Source organism: Pan paniscus, chromosome 2 (genome assembly GCF_029289425.2).
Source record: "Pan paniscus chromosome 2, NHGRI_mPanPan1-v2.0_pri, whole genome shotgun sequence".
In the NCBI taxonomy this organism is placed as follows: domain Eukaryota; kingdom Metazoa; phylum Chordata; class Mammalia; order Primates; family Hominidae; genus Pan; species Pan paniscus.
In genome coordinates this window covers 112,772,502-112,795,313 of record NC_085926.1, presented here as the reverse complement: position 1 = coordinate 112,795,313, position 22,812 = coordinate 112,772,502, and the positions used below count along the sequence as shown (strand labels likewise).

The 22,812-nt window shown below is 36.0% G+C and overlaps 1 protein-coding gene across 38 annotated transcripts in view; it reads left to right on the top strand.

Moving 5' to 3' along the window:
- The window catches only part of ZBTB20 (zinc finger and BTB domain containing 20), an 830,234-nt gene that overhangs the window by 334,078 nt on the left and 473,344 nt on the right, over positions 1 to 22,812 (top strand). For 36 of the 38 annotated variants that reach the window (XM_055110295.2, XM_063602515.1, XM_055110294.2 and 33 more), the window contains one exon: positions 12,361 to 12,434. The exons of the other annotated variants lie outside the window; for them this stretch is intronic. The gene's annotated coding sequence lies outside the window, so the exon portion shown is untranslated. The remainder of the gene's footprint in view (positions 1 to 12,360; positions 12,435 to 22,812) is intronic. 38 annotated transcript variants of the gene reach the window in all.

Genomic DNA, 22,812 nt, shown 5'->3' with positions numbered 1-22,812 from the left:
GCTAGGATTACAGATGTGAGCCACCATGCCTAGCCTATTTTTTTTATTGTTAATTAATAGCAGAAATAGTAATCAAGTTGGGACAGGGTTGATATCCTTTTATAGAAATTGCAAAGCCTAATAAAAACAATCGCTGGAGAGGTTTGCTGGAAAAATACCATTCCACAGGAACAGAAATCTGTTTAAATATTTATTTTGAATCCACTCTAATGTATACACAATAGGTGTTCGAGACTTCAAGTTTCTTTTTCATTGTAGCCTGGATATTGCCCTATTGATAACCTTATAAGAGGTGACAGCGTGCTGGCAGTCCTCACAGCCCTCGCTGCTCTGGGCGCCTCCTCTGCCTGGGCTCCCACTTTGGCGGCACTTTAGGAGCCCTTCTGCCCGCCGCTGCACTGTGAGAGCCCCTTTCTGGGCTGGCCAAGGCCGGAGCCGGCTCCCTCAGCTTGCGAGGAGGTGTGGAAGGAGAGGTGCGGGCGGGAACCGGGGCTGCGCGCGGTGCTTGCGGGCAAGCGCGAGTCCCGGGTGGTCGTGGGCTAGACGGACCCCGCACTCGGAGCGGCCGGCCTGCCCCACCGGCCCCGGGCAGTGAGGGGCTTAGCACCTGGGCCAGCAGCTGCTGTGCTCAATTTCTCGCCGGGCCTTAGCTGCCTTCCCGCGGGGCAGGGCTCGGGACCTGCAGCCCGCCATGCCTGAGCCTCCCCCCACCTACCTGGGCTCCTGTGCGGCCCGAGCCTCCCCTAGGAGCACCGCCCTCTGCTCCACGGCGCCCAGTCCCATCGACCACCCAAGGGCTGAGGAGTGCGGGCCCACGGCGACGGACTGGCAGGCAGCTCCACCTGCAGCCCTGGTGCGGGATCCACTGGGTGAAGCCAGCTGGGCTCCTAAGTCTGGTGGGGACGTGGAGAACCTTTATGTCTAGCTAAGGGATTGTAAATACACCAATCGACACTCTATATCTGGCTACTCTGGTGGGGACTTGGAGAAACTATGTCTAGCTCAGGGATTGTAAATACACCAATTGGCACTCTGTATCTAGCTCAAGGTTTGTAAACACACCAATCAGCACCCTGTGTCTAGCTCAGGGTTTGTGAATGCACCAGTCGACACTCTGTATCTAGCTACTCTGGTGGGGACTTGGAGAACCTTTGTGTGGACACTCTGTATCTAGCTAATCTGGTGGGCATATGGAGAACCTTTGTGTCTAGCTCTGGGATTGTAAATGCACCAATCAGCACCCTGTCAAAACAGACCACTCAGCTCTACCAATCAGCAGGATGTGGGTGGCGCCAGATAAGAGAATAAAAGCAGGCTGCCGGAGCCAGCAGTGGCAACCGGCTGGGGTCCACTTCCACACTGTGGAAGCTTTGTTCTTTCACTCTTTGCAATAAATCTTGCTACTGCTCACTCTTTGGGTCCACACTGCCTTTATGAGCTGTAACACTCACTGCAAAGGTCTGCGGCTTCACTCCTGAGCCAGCGAGACCACGAACCCACCAGAAGGCAGAAACTCCGAACACATCCGAACATCAGAAGGAACAAACTGCGGACACGCCGCCTTTAAGAACTGTAACACTCACCGCGAGGGTCCGCGGCTTCATTCTTGAAGTCAGTGAGACCAAGAACCCACCAATTGCGGACACACTTATACAACAAGGTGACGGAGTTTCATCACATTCTCCATCCTCAGACTTACATCTTTAAGCAATGTATGTGATGTTTCAGGGTTTTGTTTCATGGATTAGATTTCTTGTTTTCCAGACAGAAACAGTAATCTTTACTATTACGGGTTCCTAGATTAAAGGTTATGACACTTTAATGAGATGAAGTTTGGTGAATACTTTGATTTCTTCAACATGTTGTAAAAGTGAAGTATTATGTTGATCCAAAGATATCAGTAAGATATTCACAATTAATGCTTTATACATTCTGAATTTCTCCTAAACAAAGTTTGCTGATTTTTTTCATCTATTTAAGTCTCTGAAGGAAAATGAGTTTAGATAATTCCTAGAAGCAGATACTATATGTTTATCTCTTTTCATGTGATAGGAGTTATTTTGTAAATCCGTTCATAATTTAAATGCTCTAGGGAAGTGTATTCTCAAGAGAACTTTATTGTGGATCATCATGTAAAGGAAAAATTATTATATAGTAAATATTATTCTCTATATCCATATGGGAACTTTCTGATTTACAAGTTATTTGAGTTCCAAAAGGAGCTTATTCCCTTTGTGTGTTCCCGAGGAAGTATAACCTGAGTGAGCACAGGAATCTGTGAGAAAATAAGCTGGCAAATACTAACCTGATCCAAGTAAGTATTTGGACCTGCTTAGATCTCTGAGCTATTATTGTTTTGTATAAGATTAAGTCTAAATGACATATTCTTTACAATTGCTTAGAATAGGTTAGTCCAGCTCCAAAGGTCATAGCAACTCATTATTAACCAAAGTAATTCTAGTCCTTCTCGCTGAGTGGTTTCTCCAAACTCTATAGAGTGAGGCAAAACTATTTATCTCCCATGGGAGAATTTTGGTAACCTTATCCCTATATCCCATACACTTCCCTAGAAATTCTTAATCCCCCCCAAACCTTTAAACTTTCTAGAGATGTAGTAGGAGGGGCAGTTGAAGATTTTCTATACACATGTAACCATTATGAAAACGTTCATTCGATGGCAGTTAGACTCCCCCCTCCGCCACCCCACATGCATGGATACCTGCAGCTAGGCCCCTGATTCCTGCATTACTAAGAAAAGAATTAGGCAGTGGTCATTCGCTGAAGAAATGGCATATGGCATAAGTCGTTTATGCCCACTATAGATTAAAAGGTCATAAATCATATCACAGAAGCTGGATACTTTTGGGAGCGAAAGCGGCCAAATTAAAAGTTATGTTGGGACAACTAGCACAGTTAGGAGCCCACAGTGTTTTAGCCGGGAGTGCTTCCTCCTATTACCCGTCCCCACAATTCCATTGTATCAGTAGTTCTGCCAGGGCAGGACAAGTCATGAAAACCCACAACTTCACTGCTGAAAGGGGGTGATTCGATAATTTGATGGAGCAGAACATAGAAAAACCCCATGCCCTTAGGTGTGGTCAAAACAGTGACAATCTCAGGGGCAAACAAGCAGGGAGAATAAACATCATATGTAGCCTGAAGTTACAATTCAGAATAGAAAAGAACTGGCAAATTGGCCAGAAATTTAGCAGGGAGAATTGGAAAAGGATACTATCATAGTGAACTTTGGTAAGCTACCGCATATTCCTAGAGGTCTGAAAGGCTGCACACATACTCTGGGGAAGACCAGAGAAGGACCAAGATGTCCACTTATCCTTAGCTGAACCTAAGGCTTTGGACACACAGAGAGAAGATAAGAGAGAACAAATGGAAAGTAAAAATCAAAAAAAACACTTGTAAACTGCCTGAACTTTGAGTGCATTCAACAACCCACACACACGTATATATCAATTAGAGGCGTTAGCATAGTGGCCCTAGGTGTTTAAGTACAACCTGTGACTGATCGTTGGCTGACCACTAAACTGTGTTAACGCAGGGGAAAGTCCCAGCTCAAAAACGAAAATGGAAATTACACAAACTGAGCAGAAACATCAGCAGCAGCACAGCATGGGGAAGAGAGGCTGCACAGAGTTATGTTAGGCAAGTCCTAAATAAACAAACACAGCAATAACAGCAACAACCCTCAACAGGGAAAAGTCAGAAGCCAGAGTTGCTGTAATATGCTATATAAAATGTCAATTTTCAAGAGAAAAATGAGACATGTAATAAACAGGAGTGTGACTCATACCCAATTTAAGAAGTGGTTAAAAGAAAGTGTCTGAAGAAAAAAAAAGAAATTATATTTGGGTTGAAGTGGAGATAGCAGATGTTAAACTTAGCAAACAAAGAGTTGAAAGCACTATTATAAATATGTTCAAAATAATAGGAAATCATATTAAATAATTAAAGTATTACTATAATTACTCTTTAAATAGAGAATATCAATATAAACATAAGTGTTATTTTAAAAGGAACAAAAATTCTGGAGTTAAAAAATATTATAATGGAAATAAAAAAATTGCAAGAGAGTCTCAACAGAATATTTAAGATGGCAGAATAAAGAAACAATGAGATTGAAGATCAATTAATAGAAATGGTCTAATTTGAAGAGAAAAGAACAATGAAAAAATGAGCAGAGCTTCGGAGACCTGTGAGAGACCATCAAGGATACTAACATATGTGTAATGGTAGAGAAGAGGAGGAAAGAAAGAAAGGGCTCAAAAATATTTGAAGAAGTAATAGCCAAAAACTTCCCAAATGTGATGAATAACATTAATCTACACATTTGAGAAGCACAAAAACTCCATGTTGGATAAACACAAAAAAGATCTGTACATAGACACATTATAGTCAAACTTTTGAATGAAAAAGAGAAAATTTTGACAGTAACAAGAAAAAAAAAGACTGTTACATACAGGAAAACAACACTACGATTAACAGCTTACTTCTCATTAGAAACAAAGCCAGGAGGTAGAGGGATGACGTATTCAGTGTGCTGAAGGAAAAAAAAGGGAAAATGTCATTTAGGAATTTTATATTTAGCAAAATTGTTCTTCAAAAATAAATATAAAATAAAGATATCCCAAATAAACAAAGACTGAGACAATTTGTTGCTAGTAGACCTGCCTTACAAGAAATACTGAAGGAAATCCTTTAAGTGGAAATGAAATGATAAAAATGTATCTAAAATTCACCTAAACAAAAGGACCTCATCACGTCATTATTTAGGTAAGTATAGACATGATATAAACATAAAACTAAATTCTGTTTGAACAGAAGGAAGGATATAACAAAGATAAGAACAGAAATCAATGAAATAGATAATGAAAATAATAGAGAAAATTAATGAAACCAAAACTTAGTTTTTTGAAAAGATCAACCAAAACTTAGTTTTTCTTTTGCTAGACTGATCAAGGAAAAAGGAGAGAAGATGACAGATTACCAAAATGAGGAATCAGAGAGAAGGTATCACCACCAACCCCACAGAAATGAAAAGGATTATGAGGTATAGTTATAGTTCATACTATATTATAAACAAATAGTATAACCTCATAATCATTCTCATTTCTATGGGGTTGGTGGTGATACCTTCTCTCTCATTCCTGATCTCATACTATACTATGAACAAATATTATAACCTCATAATCCTTTTCATTGCTTGATAGTTAGAAATACAACCTGTGACTGATCATTGGTTGACCTCAATTGTCATTGCTTAACAATTAGACAATTGTTAGCAACTGGACAATTGTTAGCAATTAGCTGGATAAAATGGACTATCTTAGAAATGCGCAAATTACCAAAACTGACTCAAGAGGAAATAGAAAATATGAACAGACTCGTAATAAAAAGACATACAATTTATACAATTTATAGTTAGGAGAAAATCCTAGATGTAGATGACTCCACTGGTGAATTCTATCCAATACCAGCATTTCACAAACTTTTCTAGAAATAGAGCAAGAAAGGTCATCTTTCAATTATTTGTACAACATTACACTGAGAGCAAAGCCAGACAAAGACATCACAATGAAAGAAAACTGCAGACCAGATTCCCTCATGAATATAGACACCAAAACTCAACAAAATATTCACAAACCAAATGTGGCAAAGTAGAAAAGCATTATACAGTGCTGACCACAGAGGATTTATCCCAGGAATGTGAGTTTCACTTAACATCCAATAATTAATTAATGCAATATAGCATATTAATAGAATAAAAGAAAAAACACATGACCATTTCAATAGATGTACAGAAACATTTGAGAAAATCCAGTATCCATTTGTGATATAATCTTTCAACAAAAGGAATAGAAGAGAACTTCTGTAACCTGACAAAGGGCATCTATGAAGAACTTATAATGTATGTAATGATGAAAACCTGACCGATACACTCCTAGGATTGGAAAAGAGGCAAGGTTGTCAGTTCTTATGTCTTCTGTTCAACATTGTACAGGAGATTCAATCCAGTGCAGAATGATAAATACATGTAAGAAAGAGAGAGAGAAGCAAATTAGAGGAAAAAAAAAGAAGCAGCAGCAGCTGCAGGGGAGGGGGAGGGGAAGGGAAAGAGAAGGGTAGACAGACCAGCAGAAAGAAACAATCAGTGGCATACAGATTGGAAAGTAAAAAGTAAAACTATTTATTTGCCGACAATATAATCTTGCACATAGAAAATTCTAAGCAATGTACATACACCTCCCCCACCACACACACGAACTAATAAAGGAATTCAACAAGTTAACTGAATATAAGAAGAGATATTGTACAGAAATCAATTATATTTCTGTATACTAGCAACAAACAATGAAATTAAGAAAACAGTTCAATTCACAATCCTGTCAAAAAGAATAAAGGCGTTTTTACAGAAATTGACAAGCTAATCCTAAAATTTACACGAATATGCAAAAGATCCAAAATAGTGAAAATACTTTTGAAAAAGGAAAACAAAATTAGATAACATACAATTTCTGGTTTTAAAACTTACTTTATAGAGTATGATATTGGCATACAGATCAATGGAATGGAATTGAAAGTTCAGAAAATTCATCATATTTTTGATCAATTAAATTTGACAAAGGTGCCAAGGCAATTTGTCATGGGAAGGGATAGTCTTTTCAATAAGCAGTGCTCTGTAATTGATGCTAGGATTATATGCGATATAAATGAATATTCACGAACCTAGGACTGTAAAAAACATATTTTAGTTCTTATTTCATGTCCTGCACAAAAATTTAATCATGGGCCTAAATGTGAGAGCTAAAATTATAAAATTTCTAGAAGAAAACAGGAGAAAATCTTCATGACTTTGGGTTAGAAAAAGTTCTTAGCTATCACACCAAAAGCTTGATTCAATAAAATCCTTGGTAATTAGGATGTCAGCAAAATTTAAAACTTCTGCACTTCAAAAGACCCATTAAAGAAATGAAATGACAAACCAAAGACAGGCGAAAATATTTGCAAGATTGCGATTTGCAAATCATAATCTGATAAGAATTTTTACGCATAATATATAAAGAATTCTTCAATAATAAAAAGACAAGCAACCCAGCTAAAAACTGGGCAAAATATTTGACAATTCACCAAAGTGATTCACCAAAGAAGATGAAGTCATGCCTAATAAGCACTTGAAAACATGGTCAACATTATTATTTCCAGGGAAAAGTAAATTAAAACCGTAAGAGACTACTTCACACCCACTAGAATGGCTATAATAAAGACAGATAGTAACAAGTGTTGGAAGATAAAGACAAATTAGAAGACTCCTATATTACCAGGGGAGATGTAAGAGTATAGTCACTTTGGAAAGTGGTTTGGAAATTTCTTAAAAGTTAAAATAAACTTACCCTTATGATCCAGCAATACCACTTTGAGGTATCTAAGAGGAAAAAAAATATGTCCACACAGAGACGTATTTTATGTGAATGTTCATGGCAGCATTATTCGTAACAGTAAAAAACTGGAAACAATTCAGATGTCCATTGGCTGATGCATGGATAAATAAAATGTGGTGTTATATCCATGCAGTGGAATAGTATTCATCAGTAAAAGGGAATAGACTACTGCTACATGCCACAACATAAAAGAATCTTAAAAATGAATTATGATAAGTGAAAAAGCTACATGAAAGAGATCACATATTATTTGATTGCATTAATAAAAATATCCAAAAAGGGCAAATTTATAGAGACAGAAAATATTTGTTGTCTGGGTCTAGAGATTGACTGCCTAAGGGTATGAAGGATCTTTGTAGGGTGACAAAAATATTCTAAAAATGAATTGTGGTGATGGTTATACAACTCTAAATTTACTTAATGTCATTGAGTTATACACATAACAAGAGTGGATTGTATGTTATATAAGTTATATCTCAATAAACTGTTATGCTTATTAAAACTAAGTATAGAGAAACCTGGCAGACATTCTCCTAAGCAAGCGACCAAGGTTAACATACCCCGAGATATCATATACCTTTGATGTTATGTTATAAGAAGGGCACATCACCTCTTTTGTATTCTTCTCTAAAACCTATAATCCGAATCTAGTTACGGGATTGGACAAATCAAAGTTGTAAAAGGTTTCACAAAATATCTGACCACTAGTCTTCACAATTATCAGTCATGAAAAACATGGAATGACCAAGAAATTATCACAGATCAGAAGAGACTGAGGAGACATGGCAATTAAAATGCAGTATGGTATCCTGGATTGGATTTTTGGAACAGAAAAAACATATTAATGGAAAAATTGGTGACATCTGAATAAAGTCTGTAGTTTAGTTAATAGTATTGTATCAATATTAATTTCTTAATTTTATCAAATTTACCATGGTTATGTAAGATAGTAACATTAGGAAAAACTAGTGAAGGAAATATGGGTACTCTGTACTATCATTGCAACTTTTCCATAATTCTAAAATTGTTCCAAAATACAAAGTTAAAATTTTAAAAAGCAAATGGAGAATTTGTAGATTAAAGGATAATTATCATTTGAATATAATGTGTACATCTTATTTAGATCCTAATTCAAACTAACCAGTTATAAAAAGAAAAGACCATTTAAAAGTCAATCATTTAACATGGACAGGATATTTAATGACATTAAAGAATTACTATTATTTTTGATGTGGAATGATATTAGTTATGATTGTCATCTTTCAGTAACACATAGTAAAGTATTCATGCATAAAATAATAAACTATCTGGGATTGTCTTTCAGATGCTCTGGTGGAAGAAAAAGTAGGTGAAAGTATAATTGGAAAAACAATTGACTATGGGTGATGGGTACTAGAGAGTTCATTTTTCTGTATTCTGCCCTCTCTCATATATTTGAAATATTTTATAATAAAAAGTTTTTAAATAGTGGAAAAAAATACTAAAATAAATAATTAAAGTATTATAATTAGCCTTCTATGCTGACCGCAAACAGGGCTGTCTCTTAAAAATCAAATCTGCACAATGTCTGAATAAATAAATTATAGAGAGATGAGTGAACTCTCAAAAGCAATCTGAGCAAGATACAGTCAGTACTGAATAGTTGGAAGAGCAATAAGAGAAGTGCCTGAATTAACATAGACCTCCTAAGCTGGAATGCTTTGTTGTTCTTTCCTTGAAGTTCTGTGACCTGGTGATATCTAAAACTCCTTCTGTGTGAGGATTTTAGAAAGTAGAATGTGGTCAGAAGCAGCCCTTTGTTCGTAGTCAATGGTAAGATCTGTAGTTCTCACCCCCCTTCAGGTTTTGTTTTGTTTTGTTTTTTTATTGACCAGAGGCTTTGTTTGTGGCCTTGTGACTTACAAGATAGGTTACTGCAATATAATGCATTTGCTACTTCTCTGGAAAGCCATTCAGAATCTTTAGGGAGTGCAGAATGTACAACTCTTTTGCTAAAGGGTCTCTGCCAGAGAAGCATTCTTCCGGATTTTGTAATTTGCCTTGATTACTGAGCTGTTGCTCAGTGCATCACTGGATGTTGACTGTAATCTATAAAGCCTTACATAGTTTTCTTCCAATTAAAGAAGTCTGACACTGGTTGTCAATTTTAATAATGACTGAGATTGATCTATGTGACTTAAAATTTTAACAGATTTTGGAACCTGAAATGTGAGAAACAAGTTTTCTTATTGATGACACATACTCTGTAAATCTATTTTAAAGGTGGGTTCAGTGTACAGTAGTGAATTTGAATTAAAAAAAAAACAGAAAGTTGAAAATAGACAAAAGTGCCAAAAATAAGGTATTTGTCCTGACTTTCTGTTCCTTCATCTCACCTGACATTCCCTCAGAATATTTTACATCCTTGATGACCAGTCTTTTAAGCAATTCTACCTGATAACCCCACTATATAGTGACAGAGTTACTGATTTGTTCCATGAGGAGATAAGAAGAGGAGCACTATTCATATCAAAGACAACTGGTCCTACTTCCAGGTCCATCTTTGGGCCAAGATATGTAGTCGCCAACAGTGAGTTGGCGACTATATTTTTTGAGTCCTGGCGCAAAGTAAGATCCATCTGTTTTGCCCAGCCGTTTGCCTGAGTGCCACAAAATGGTCCTGTTATTAGTCTTATTTGTGGTCCTATTTGAGGTTAGGTATAATGTAAATAAATTTCAGTTCTCCTCGTGATGAGTACAGCATGGGAATTAAGAGGGGTGGTGTTGGTAGTTGTAAGTGATGTTGAGTCTCTATTTTTTCAATTGCTCTGTTTTCTTTGGATTGGGAAACAGACATTTAAGAATGAGTTTGTCATCTGGAAGGATAGTTGTGACCAAGTTTCCCTCAACAGGATACAAGATGTTATTTTTGAGCCTCATTACCCTCACCAAGAGAAAAAAAAAAAAGAAGGAAAAAGGAATAGGAAAGAAAGTGAAAGTGGAGAAGAAACAAGCAGAAATAGAAGAAAAAGATCAAAGAGGAGAAGGAGAAATGGCATGGGGGGGGAAATGAAAATTGGTACACTGACTATCTATTCATATAATTGATTTAATTATTTTGAGCTGATAGTTCAATTCATTCAACATCTGGCAAATTGAGGAAAAGGAAACCTGACTGAATGAATTGAATTACTAGTTGTTAGTTATATGTTTATATGTAAATATTCAGCCTAGTTTCTATCACCTTTTCACATCTAAACTAGAGAATGAATTCGTTTCGCTAACCATATTTTGTTGGTGAGTAGAACAATGCCAGTTGGTGAATTAGATTTATCCAGAGGTGGGCAGTTTTAAATTTCTGAATCATTTTTCAGAGATTATTGTTATTCAATATATTTATATTATATCATAATTTCTGAGCACAAGTTATTTTTGTCAGTTTCTTTTATGAATGTTTTGCTGCCTTATAAGGAAATAATGTGCACTCCCCTCCTCTCATTCAGTTGTCCCTGGTGACGCCTCCATAATTTCTGCCTTTACGCTGGTTCATTTTTAGCCTAATTCAGGCATGTGAGAGGAGGGGGAAAAGTTTAGTTAGTCAATGTCAGTGATTTTTTTTAAATCTAATCTCATTCATGAGTGAATTTAGTGTGAACCTGAGCATGTTTACGCTTAAAATCTATGTACATCAAATAGACCAATTACCCAAAATATTCCTCTATACATTTCAAGAGAAAAAGAAAACAGGAATCCCAAGTAAGAACTACATATGCTTTCTAATAATAGTACAATTTAAGGGGTGATTTGTGATTATGCTCTCATATGGGGAAATATTAAAATATTACCTTGCACTAATATGAAATTGGATGTAAACATATGACATTTAGTGTTATAAATATATAGAAAGTATTCTGCCACGCTGTAAAGTGAATGAAAGCGAATTATATTACCTCATTTTATATTTTAAAAACTAAATTTTTCTAAATCCCATTGTATCAGTTTTTCAAAGCTAAAAGTAAGGATGATTTAATTCTAGTGTGTGATGTGATTTTTTTAATTTAAAAAATACTATTATTTATAGATGGTGTTGTTTGAAGAAAGAAATGATTCAAAAAATAGTATAATATTTTAAGCCTAATATTTATTATATACTTGGAGCTCTTAATGCCTGGACTGTTACTTAATTTAGAATTAAAAGTACATATTTAAAAAATAAGCAACATGCTTACAGTTACTTAAACCAGGGAGTGTTGTTCAGACTCTCTTGGTCTTCCTGTGCTGCTTCAAACAGCAGTGGCTGCATGTGACAAGATGTACAATATGATGTGAAATGGGGCACGCTAAACCCATAATACAGTACATTTCAATGGCCATTTTGTGTTGTTAAATATGTTCATTTAGCCCTTCTTCACCATCTACCTCACCAGCAATTCAGTCACTGGAAAGCAGCAGATCTAGCATTTTTTACAATTCCATTTGAAGTCATAATTTCCCTTTAATATGTGTATTCAGACCCATAGATTTTCTTCTTTATTCCCTGAACTTAATATTTTCTGTAATCTTTAGGCTGTAGAAATTGTTTAGAAGTTTTTTTTTAATCAGAATATAGCTAAAATTCAGAAACATTGAGTTTCTAGTCATATCATTATGAAGTCCTTAACATGGAGGCATATTTTGTTTTTCAGAATTGCTTTTTTTTCTCCTCTTTAGATCCTTTTCTTTTCATTAAAAAACTACTCTGGGAAGAGGGTTTTTTCTTTTTTTTTTTTTCCTTAACAGAAAAAAAAAAAAGAAAAGAAAAAAAGAAAAGCCACGCTTGACTGATAATGCATTGCTTTGGATGGTGAAACATTATGAAAGTTTAATTTTTAATTAAATCTGAAATACCAATTATAACTGAAAGAGATTTTAACCTGTTTCTTTTCAGACTGCCTGAAGTTACATTTAGAGACTGAAATCACTGCACCTTAAAAACAAAAGATTGAGCTGCACTGTATTCCTGTAAGTCAAAGCTTCCTGTACCTTCTTCTGTGTTTCTGTGACCAGCCCAAAAAAGGACAAAAACATTGGTAACATAGTAACCAGACATGAGTAAAAATTTGAATGTCCCTGAAGAAATATATGTTTAAATGATTTTCTTCTTAAAAAAAAAAGTTGTTGGTCTCAATATTCAGTATGTCTTTTTTATCCAACCTAAATTGTGAATCCTTTCTTTTGGCTGGTTTGAATTTCATTAGGGAGGGTGTCACCCACTGTGCATGAGCACAGTGACACACACCCTGTCTGGAAAGATTCTTGCTTTTTAATTTTATTTTATTTTATTTTATTTTATTTTATTTTATTTTATTTTTACTAGTCTCACTGAAGGTAAAAGATTTCTTTTGGAATCAAAGTAGATTTCATTTTCCTTTGTGATGTCATTAGAAATTTTTAGCCTTTGTGTCAATGGAAATGGAGAGAAAGAAAGTTCATGATGACATCACAAGATTCTGTTGCCTTGAGGACTTTGGGCAAAACTAAGTAAAATGCATAATTCCCTTGTGTGCGTGTGTTCCCCATTCTGCTACGAAGCAGTCAAAATAGCACATCTTATGTCTTCCCGTGAGCTACAAGGCTGTCTCTCAGAGCCCCATTGTTCCATAAATGCATGTCAGAGTCTACCACAGTCTGGTCTACCCTTATTTAGCTGCTGTTTTGTCAATGTACTTGGAAGAACAATTAACATTTGGGATTTCAACGTCTGAATAACAGGCAGTGAATAGAACCCAAGCATATAAAAGATTCAGACGCCCAGGGTAAGAAAACAGAAGCTTATAGTTGGTGAAGAAAAAAAAGAAAAGCATTTTTAATGCTGCACTCAAAGGTTGTGAAATACTACAAGGAAAGTCAATCTGTTTTTATTTTTAATTTTAGATCAAAATGTACATTTTGGTAATAAAATCCAGAAGCTTATGATGTCTTCCTCAGTTTTACAGTTTAATGTACTGCAAGTTCTTTTGCTAAGAGTCTTAAAACACTTACCCTTCCATTATTGGAATGCCAGATGTGGAGTCTACTGTATCGTGGTTTTTAGACTGTCACAGCCCCCAGTCAACAGAGTACACTAAAGGTGATTCAGACAATTGCTTCCATTTTCACTGTAGTTCACTGCACTCTTTATTGACTGTAGTTCTTGTGTGTTGACAGTAGACAGTTCTGGAGTTGCTTATATGTCTCTGCCTATGGTCTGAATTCCTGCTAAGTTCATTTTTGTTAAGCGATGATGCACGGACAGAGCAAGGTTACCTTACTGTCATTGCATCTGGTGAAATGAAGGAGACTTTGGCAGTTTGTGTATGTTGCCCACTGAGCATGGTGCCTGGCTGGTATGAGTGAATAAATGATAGTTATTGTTATTGTTGTCATAACTACAACAGTTCAAACCCACAGACAATAAGGTCTCTAAGAGCAGGGGCTCTCTCTTTCTTACTCATTTTTGTAATTTCTAACCCTTGGCACAATAATAGGTAATCATGAAATAGCTGTTATTAGTTTAATTTCAAAACTTTTTAAAAGTCAGAAATCCAGGGTTCATTCTGTCAGAGAATATTTATTGTAAACACAGGTTGAATACAGTTTTTGACAGTCAGGAAGAAGATGATAAAGGAATTTGCCAAACACACCCTTTCTGCTTATCATATCATACGAGGTATCCATCTCCCAGCCCCTTACCTCATTGACTTTACACTTCTTTTTCCTGACCAAAGTGAGAATTGACCATTCATACCACATCCTTTTCACCTATGAAATGGTCTTCAGCATTTTTCCACTTAAGTTGTGTGTTTTATATCCCATACACTAGAATCAACTCCACAAATAAATATGCCTGATTCCAGGGTAGATGATGCTCTGATACCTCAGTTCGTCTTGCCATATTATAGATTTTGTTTCAGGGAAATGGGACAAGTGGTACAATAAGTATTGGGTCAAGAGGCCAGGGATTTGGGAAGGAACCATTAGCAGAATGTACTTTTAGTGCATAAAAAGCTAGGACCAACTTTTCAACACTAATATGACCACAATATTCTTTAGAACTCAGAACCATTTGACACCTTCTAAGTTGTTTTTTTTCTTTTTTTACATACATTTCTCTGCCCCTCTTCCCCACCATCACTTTTTAAAATTTATTTCCAAAAGGGATTCTTTCATTTTTATTAAATGAGCTTCTGGTGATGCAAATTAAGGCTCTCATAAAACTTGACCTCTGAGGCAATACTAAAATGATGAAATTTAGGCTTAGTGAATTCTACTGTTATCATGTTCAATAACATATAAGGACATAAAAGAATTTTATAAAAACATTTTATATATTTTAAGATTGAAAAGTTTAGGCAAATGTAAGGGCAGAGCATCACCAAACATTATAGTGGGAAAGGATGTAAGAAACAAAGTCTAGTGACTTCATTTTTAAATAAGCAAATTGAGGCACAGGGTAGGGCACAAAGGTTACACAAACCATATTGACCACCATCGCAGATCATCCTTAGAGACCTAGACGTGATAGTCTATCTGAATTTACAATCTGAGGCTTCAATCTTTCCACTACAATCAGGGTCTAAGCAATGTTTCCTGAGGAGCAAATTGCCTTGGGCTCATTTTTTGAGACTTGTTGAATTGTAGTCCCCTTCATCAGAATCTCAAATTCATATATAAAGGAGTATCCTGAAAACATTGGTTGTTATCAAAAGAGGTTTTTTTGTGTGTTTTTTTTGGCTTTTTTGTTTTTTGTTTTTTAATTTTGTTCCTAGTATCATGCCTTTGGTTGAGCAACGAGTCCTGTAGAGGCAAATTTATTTGGTTGACTTAATATTCTTTATGATGATTTACAAAGTGGACATAAGACCATTAGAACTTCAGTAGTTTAATTGGGCTTACAGGCATGATGAAACCAGTAATCTGAACAGAACCATAGTGGTGTGGAATTCAAACTTCCCAAGGGTGTGTACCACGCATGGTGTCAGAATGTCACTGTTGCCAGGGGTCATTTCCATCAGAGAAAAGTTTTCCAGAGTCAGAAAAAAAAAAGAAATAAGCTTTAATATTTTAAAATGAATTACTTGCTCTGGTCATTTCTTTCACATTGCTTTCATTGGATTCTGTCATTTACCAATCCAAAGAGGCTACGGTAAAAACCTGTTATTTTACCCAAAGCTAAATTCTGGACATTTTCTAGTTTCTTCCTTTATTTTAACCCATCCAGGTCTTCCCTCTCTCCACCATGTACTGAAAGTTAGTGGCCTTAAGTCTTTGTGCCTCAAAGACAAAGAGACAATAGTTCTGCCCTTTAAAAATTCCATGGAAGCTTTGGCATATAGAGAAGGAGGAATCGAGACATGGTGATACCAGAGCAGGGTCCTAGATGTAGATGTTCAAGAAAGTTCTCTCTTCAAACCTCTTCTCCCGTTTCTTTATAATAATGAATTAATGTTCTGTGCCTCCTATAACAAAATATTTTACCAAGATACACAGATAAATAACACATATTTTCTGTTATTAAGGAATTCATAATTTATCTGGGAAAAACACATCTTTCTTACAGACAAAACATTATATGGAATAGCAGAGGAAGTAAATTGTTATCATTTTTTCTAGGCCATGAAGGAATAATGTGATACTAGCAAGAAGCCTATGAAGAGGGAGTAATAAATGAAAGTCAGGAGAACATTGATAGTATTGGTGTGATTTCAACATAGAATGCTTGTTGGGGCCAGTGACTAGAGGAGGAATTGGATGAGAACCATAATGTATGGGAGTATCAGTTTTCCAAAGTGTGGGTTGCAACGCATTAGTAGGTCATGAAAGTTTAAAAGATCACATGTACTAGAATCACAGGAAAATAAATATTTTTTAAAGCACATCACATATTTTTAAGATACTAGATGGCAAAATAAGTGTATTTCTTATGAGAATTATGCACCAAAATATAAAAGCAGCTTAAACATGACAGAGCTTTTAAATATTTAACTCATGTAATCCTAATTAAGGGATAAAATTATTTTCTTCCTTATATATGAGAAAATGATGGTGTTAAGCAATTTGCCCCAGGATATACAACAGGTAAATAGTAGACACAGGATGTGATCACATCTGTCGTACTCCACATTCATACTCTTCTCATGACTTGACACAGCTTCTCAGAGTTACATGACTTCAATTATTTCACTATGGATAACTCAGAAATTTATATCTCCAGTCCTGATATGTCTTCAGAACTTTAGTCCTATATTTCCAACGTCCTTATTTAAATCTTCAACTAGAAATCACACTAGTTTCTCTGAGTCAGCATATCAAAACTAAATTTATTCTTCTGCTTAAAAACCATCCTGCTTTTGACTATCCTAGCTTCTCTAACTCCAATTCTCTAGGACATCTTTACTCAAAATATATCATTCTTTCCTCCTCTTAATACATCCTAGATGTCCAGTAAGTGGCCAAGTCTCATTTATTCTCTTTCTTTGATACCTGTTCCAGTCAGGATTTTATCTTCTCTTGCTTACAAAAATCTCCTAATTGAAAGAGATGGAGCAGGGAGATCAATTTATCCTGAACACTGCTGCCCCATTAACTTTCCTAATATAGGAGTACTAAGATTATATCGCCTTCGTTCAGATAAAACTTTCAATAATTCTGTGTATAACAATCCCTAATCAATATACATGACATCCTAAAATCTAACTCTGATCCCATTTCTTAGTTAATTGTCACCTACCGGGTTGTATGTACTATAAACTCAGGCCGAGTTCTCTTACTCACCTTTATTCATATTGTTCCAGCATCTGGAATGTCCATCATTCAATTTTTTCATATGCAAATCCAACCCATCCTACCAAGTTCATTTCCAATGTTATTAATTTCATGAATCCTTCTTTCCTTGACCTGAACAGAAACAATCCACTCTCCCCTAACTATCAAATTTACTTACCACCTGTAGTGACCCTGCTGACAACTTGATTTTGGACTTGTAGCCTCCAAAACTGTGAGATAATAAATCTTGGGTATTATTTATAAGCCAACAAGCTTGTGGTAGCTTTTCACAACAGCTCTAAGAAACTAATGCAATACTCATCTACACTTTTATTGAGACAGGAATTACTTTCTATATTTTATAGCACTTTATGTGTATGCCTTATTCCTTTACTAGAAAACAAAATTTTAAGGGAATAGTCCATATTTAATTAACATTTCTTAGCCCTACTGAGTCTACCACAATAGAATCATTGATTCATTATTCAACTATATTTAATAGTAGAAATATAGAAATGATCCCTTAGACCTTCATCATGAAATTGATAGTCTCCTAAGGAAATTAGACATGTAATAAGTGTAAACATAATTACAACATTACAAGCTGTGGTCCACATAAAGAGTTATGTATGCAAGACAACATTGAGTGGGGGAAATCTCTTATACTGTCCTTTGGGTGTTCAGTTCAGAATTCTCAGAGAGAGTGTCCTTTGATTTGAACATTGAAGGACAGAAAATAATATCAGCCAGGTGAAGAATTTGGGGTAGGGAACGGAGTATGGGAGGGGAGAAAGCTCCAGACAGAAACTGCATATACAAAATCCTGTATTCAAATGCAAAGCTTTGAATCAGACTTTCTGTATTCAAAGAACTAAAAGGACTTCAGAGTGGCCAGAGCAAAGTGAGCAAAGCAGAATGGCTGGAGGTGTGGTCAGAGAAATGCCAGAGTGAGGAATTTTAATTTTATTCTGAATGCAGTGGGAAAGCACATAGTAGATACACACAAAAATACCAATTGAAGGATAGCTCAAGAATAGGACAAGATCAAAATTAATTCAAAGGTAAATAATATACACATGCTAACAAAATCCATACATTTATTTTAAATCCTTCCTGAAGGTTTACCTCTGAGTTTGAGGAGAGCTTGGACTTCTGAAATTGAGGTCTTATAATTCAAAACATATTTCTCACTTGCATAAACAGAGTAGATCTCTGACAACCTTCTAAGATAAGGTCAAGTTAATTTTATTTTCTTTCTAGTTAATAATTATTAAAATTCTGTTGTTGGTTAACGGATTTCTTGTTTTTGTTTATTTTTAAGTGGCTGTTGTGTAATGTAGAGATGCATACCAAAAATGTGTTTTGTTCCTAGAATGTATTTTTTATCTGTTAAACCTTAATCTCATTTTTAATTTTGGTGTATTTTATCATGTGCAATGACCGGGCACCTGGAGGCATAGAAAACCTTGAAAATAAATCATCATTATTCTCATTATTACTACCTACAACATTACTGGATTTCTGGATTGAAGAACAATCCAGGCTTTTTTAAAGTATGATGCATTAATAACATGGTATGCCACTAAGCCAGAATAGAGATATTGGTTTGTTTGCAAAGTGATGGAAATTATCCCCTTTTGCAATTAAAGAAGAAATAGAGTAGAGGGAATGTGGAAATTAAACCATAGAGAAGTAGCTTAAGCTCTAAAAATATGAGGATTTATCTGCTATAGCTCAGTAAAAAGACCCTGGAACCAGAAAATGTTATGGCGACAGGGAATCTTAGGAATTATTTATTCTAACCTCTTCATTTTGGAGACGAACAAAATTCAGGCCTAGAATTCCTATCCAAGTCATAGTTAAATAGTCAACGGCAGGGCTGGTACTGTAATCCCAATACTCAGGAGCTAAATTACCACAGCCAAACCAGCTAATATGTGATCAAAGCCCCTATCATAACCCTTTCAAGGTCTTGGGTAGAAAAAGAAATATTAAGTGCAGGAGATGAGTCTATGTACAAACCTTAATTAATAAAAAATCTGAACAATATATATTACAATCCATTTACCTAATATACCAGATACTGTATAAAGAGTTGTCTGTAATCCTTGCTACCACACTCAGCAACTACCCAGCAAAGTAGGAACCATTCCCATTTTATAATGAAAAAACTGAGCCCCAGAACGATTAAGTAGCATCTAAAATTGCAAAGCCAGTAAGTGAGGTTTGTATTACTATTAGACCTCACTGATTCAAACTCTGTGCTATCTCCTGCTTGGTGTTTTTAAATCTGTTGCATTTAGTTATAGCCTAAGCTAGTGTGGTCACAGAGGTCATTAGTTCTCTAATAGCCCAAATGTCTAAAAGACTGAAAAAATTTAGGAGGGTAAGAAAAATAGTTACATTTAGCAGATGCCCTCTCCATAAAACTCTTCACATTTAATTCTCACAGCATTGACTGTAGATTGATGTCATAATCCTTAGTTCACAGTATCAGAAACTGAGGCTCAGTGAGATTACATTGCTCTATACATTTTAGTGGAAAAAAGCTTGAGCCTGCATTCATACTCTGATATATCTGACTGTAAGTGTTCTCCCTTTTATTCTACCCACATCCAAGTCTGTTCTTCTCTTGGATGCTAGTTAGTTTTCTATGGTTTACACACCTCATCTGGCAAAGTAGAATTGTAATACCTGCTGTCATAGACTTCCCAAAAAGAGAGAGTGCGTTGAGAGGTTGGCTTTATAATTATATCATAATGGCTGGAAATAAATATAATGTCCTCTATATGTTTCCTCCTTTGAAAAATGGGGATCTGGGAAGACTGGTAAGATCTTTAGCATTAGACTTTCATTTCTGCATCATCTTGACTTACTGTGTCTGTGCCCAATACCCCATCATATCACATATAATTGTTCCAATAACCTAGATCTACTGAAAAAACCTTTGAAAAATGAATGAGAAGTAAAAAATTGTAATTATTAGACCAATAAGAAGGAATAATTCCAGTGTTTAATAATTGGGGTTTGGTTTACATTTTTCTTCTTAAGACTAACTTAATTAAAGCCTTATAGTGTGATCAGAGGTAAAGCCCTATGAAGGTACTCAGCCTTATTGCTGCTATCAAAATGCAAAACTTTGGGGCCAGGCACGGTGGCTCATGCCTGTAATCCCGTCACTTTGGGAGGCTGAGGCGTATGGATCACTTGAAGTTAGGAATTCGAGACCAGCCTGACCAACATGGTGAAACTCTGTCTCTACTAAAAAATATTAAAAAAATTAGCTGGGGATGGTGGCAGGTTCCTGAAATCCCAGCTACTTGGGAGGCTGAGGCAGGAGAATCACTTAAACCCAGGAGGCGGAGGTTGCAGTGAGCTGAGATCGCACCATTGCACTCCAGCCTGGGCAACAAAGCAAGACTCCATCTCAAAAAAAAAAAAAAAAAAGAAAAGAAAAGAAAAAGAAAAACTTTGAAAATTCAAACATACTTATGAATTGCTAGCACTGTTTTCTAAAGACCAGTGAGGAATACATTTGAAGTGAATCCCTTGGTAAAACCAGGACAGAGAGATGGACGGGGGTTGAAACATTGCTGATGATGGGTGCCACTGCAAACATAACCCTGAATTACCTTCCATGTGTGCCAACTTTAGGAGCACTGCATGTAAACACCCCCATTTCTGAAGAGGTCATTTTCTATTACTGACACACTCGAACAAGTATTCTAAAGCCAACTCTTACTGTAGAATAATTATCTGAGTCTGGGAATGGGATGTGGGGCATCAGTATACATAACAATTTTACGGTAATTAGAAGCAATGCTACCTGTTAGGGTCCTCCAGTAGTTGTTTCTTCCCCCTACTTCTTGAGCTTTGACTTCTGAGATTATCTGTGTGAAAGCCCTTAGCAGTCCATTGAAATCTTCTAAAGTAAGGCAGTTAAAAAATATCTTTCCTGCTTAGCAGAAGGGACTTTGTTCTTTGGCACCACCTTACTCTTTGCAATATGTTGCTAGTAGCCCTAAATCAGAATGTGCATTAATATATCTTTTGAATTGTTTGGTCTCCTCAGGAGAAAAAAAAATGTTTTCAACAATCTTATAATATTTTGTTAAAAATCCAATTCTGGTTCAATGTTTTGTTCTCAAAGGAATTTTGAATGAAGAAAAAGCTTTTGTAAGAGGGAGGAAGCTTATCTAATCTCTTCAAGACTGATGAGAAGCAATCAGGAGCTTGTGACTCTTTGAAACAGTAAATTTCTAGGGAATTGGGCACACGTTTCTCAGGAACAATAAAGAGTGTTACACTTCAGGTTGGCTCTAAATGCACCCCTTCATGTATCCCAAAAGGCAATTTGAAAGCACCGTTCTCTGAGTCAACTGGAAAAGGGAGGAAGCCATGCTGAGCTGAGATTCTTTCAGGGGGTCAAGAGACACTGAATACAGAATGAAGATCACTCTTCTGATTACTGTCGAATTCTCAGTTATAACCTTTTATAATAAAATGTCTTCAAAGATGTAGGAAAATAAATTGGCTCAGACAAGAGAGTTACTGGATATTAGAAGATTTAGATTTTTGACAAGGTCTTCTACTTGTTTGCAAATGTACTATCTTGACCGTATAAAATTTGCCTAACCTTTGCTAAAATTTCACTGAATTGTTCTTTGCTTACATTACTTGATATTTTAAGACTTTGTTAGATAATCAATAAGTGATAGATGTGTAGCATTATTACTGTTGCCATTGTTACCATCAGTGTTCTCTTCCCTTCTCTAGGTTAGGGTTGGCAGGTACAGCTATGAACCTGGGTTACACATCTAACCCCACATCTGCTCATCTTCTTGTAGCACTGGAAAGTGTGAGGGGCCTGACTAGACTCTGGCTGCTCAGTAGTTAACTTACACTCATCTCACCTGAAAAACTTGTCAGTGAAGTTTTAGTCACAAGCCTTTTAGAAGATAGAAAAACAGTTTGCATGGAAAGCTCTCATTTTTAAATAAAAACTGATTATATCAAGCTAAGTGAGACTCTCTAATTGATGACATAATACTGTCTACATTATCATTGCTTACCACTAGCAAGGCAGCAAGTATAATTGAAAGGAAAGAGTATGGGGCTATCTGGAGACTTGATTCAGGTGTTGTCAGTTTTGTCTTAACATCATTTTCCTTATCTGTAGGGGACACTTTCTCCTATCTTAATGACACACGCAGAAAAGTCAAATGATATATGTGAAGCATTAAATATTTAGAGTTCCATGGAATAAGGCTAGTTTATAAATATCATATATTACAATAGAAGTACTAGTGGAAATGTAAATCACTTTGAGGTCTCGAGAGTAAGGTCCTTTATCTGAGTTCTTAGTGGTTGGAAATTTGTTTTTGAGTCATCATATAGGGAAGTCTTCTGTTGCTACTAAATACTGATCATGCATTGGAAACAATGAAGAATGAATTGCTAGTGATATATTACTTCTTTTAAATAGTTGCTTTAAAAGCATTTGTTACTATAAATTCTCTGAGAAGTTTCTCTCAAATTAAAAAAAAAACTTACTGTTATGTCTCCCCTATGATAGTCAGTGACTTTCTGGAGGGCA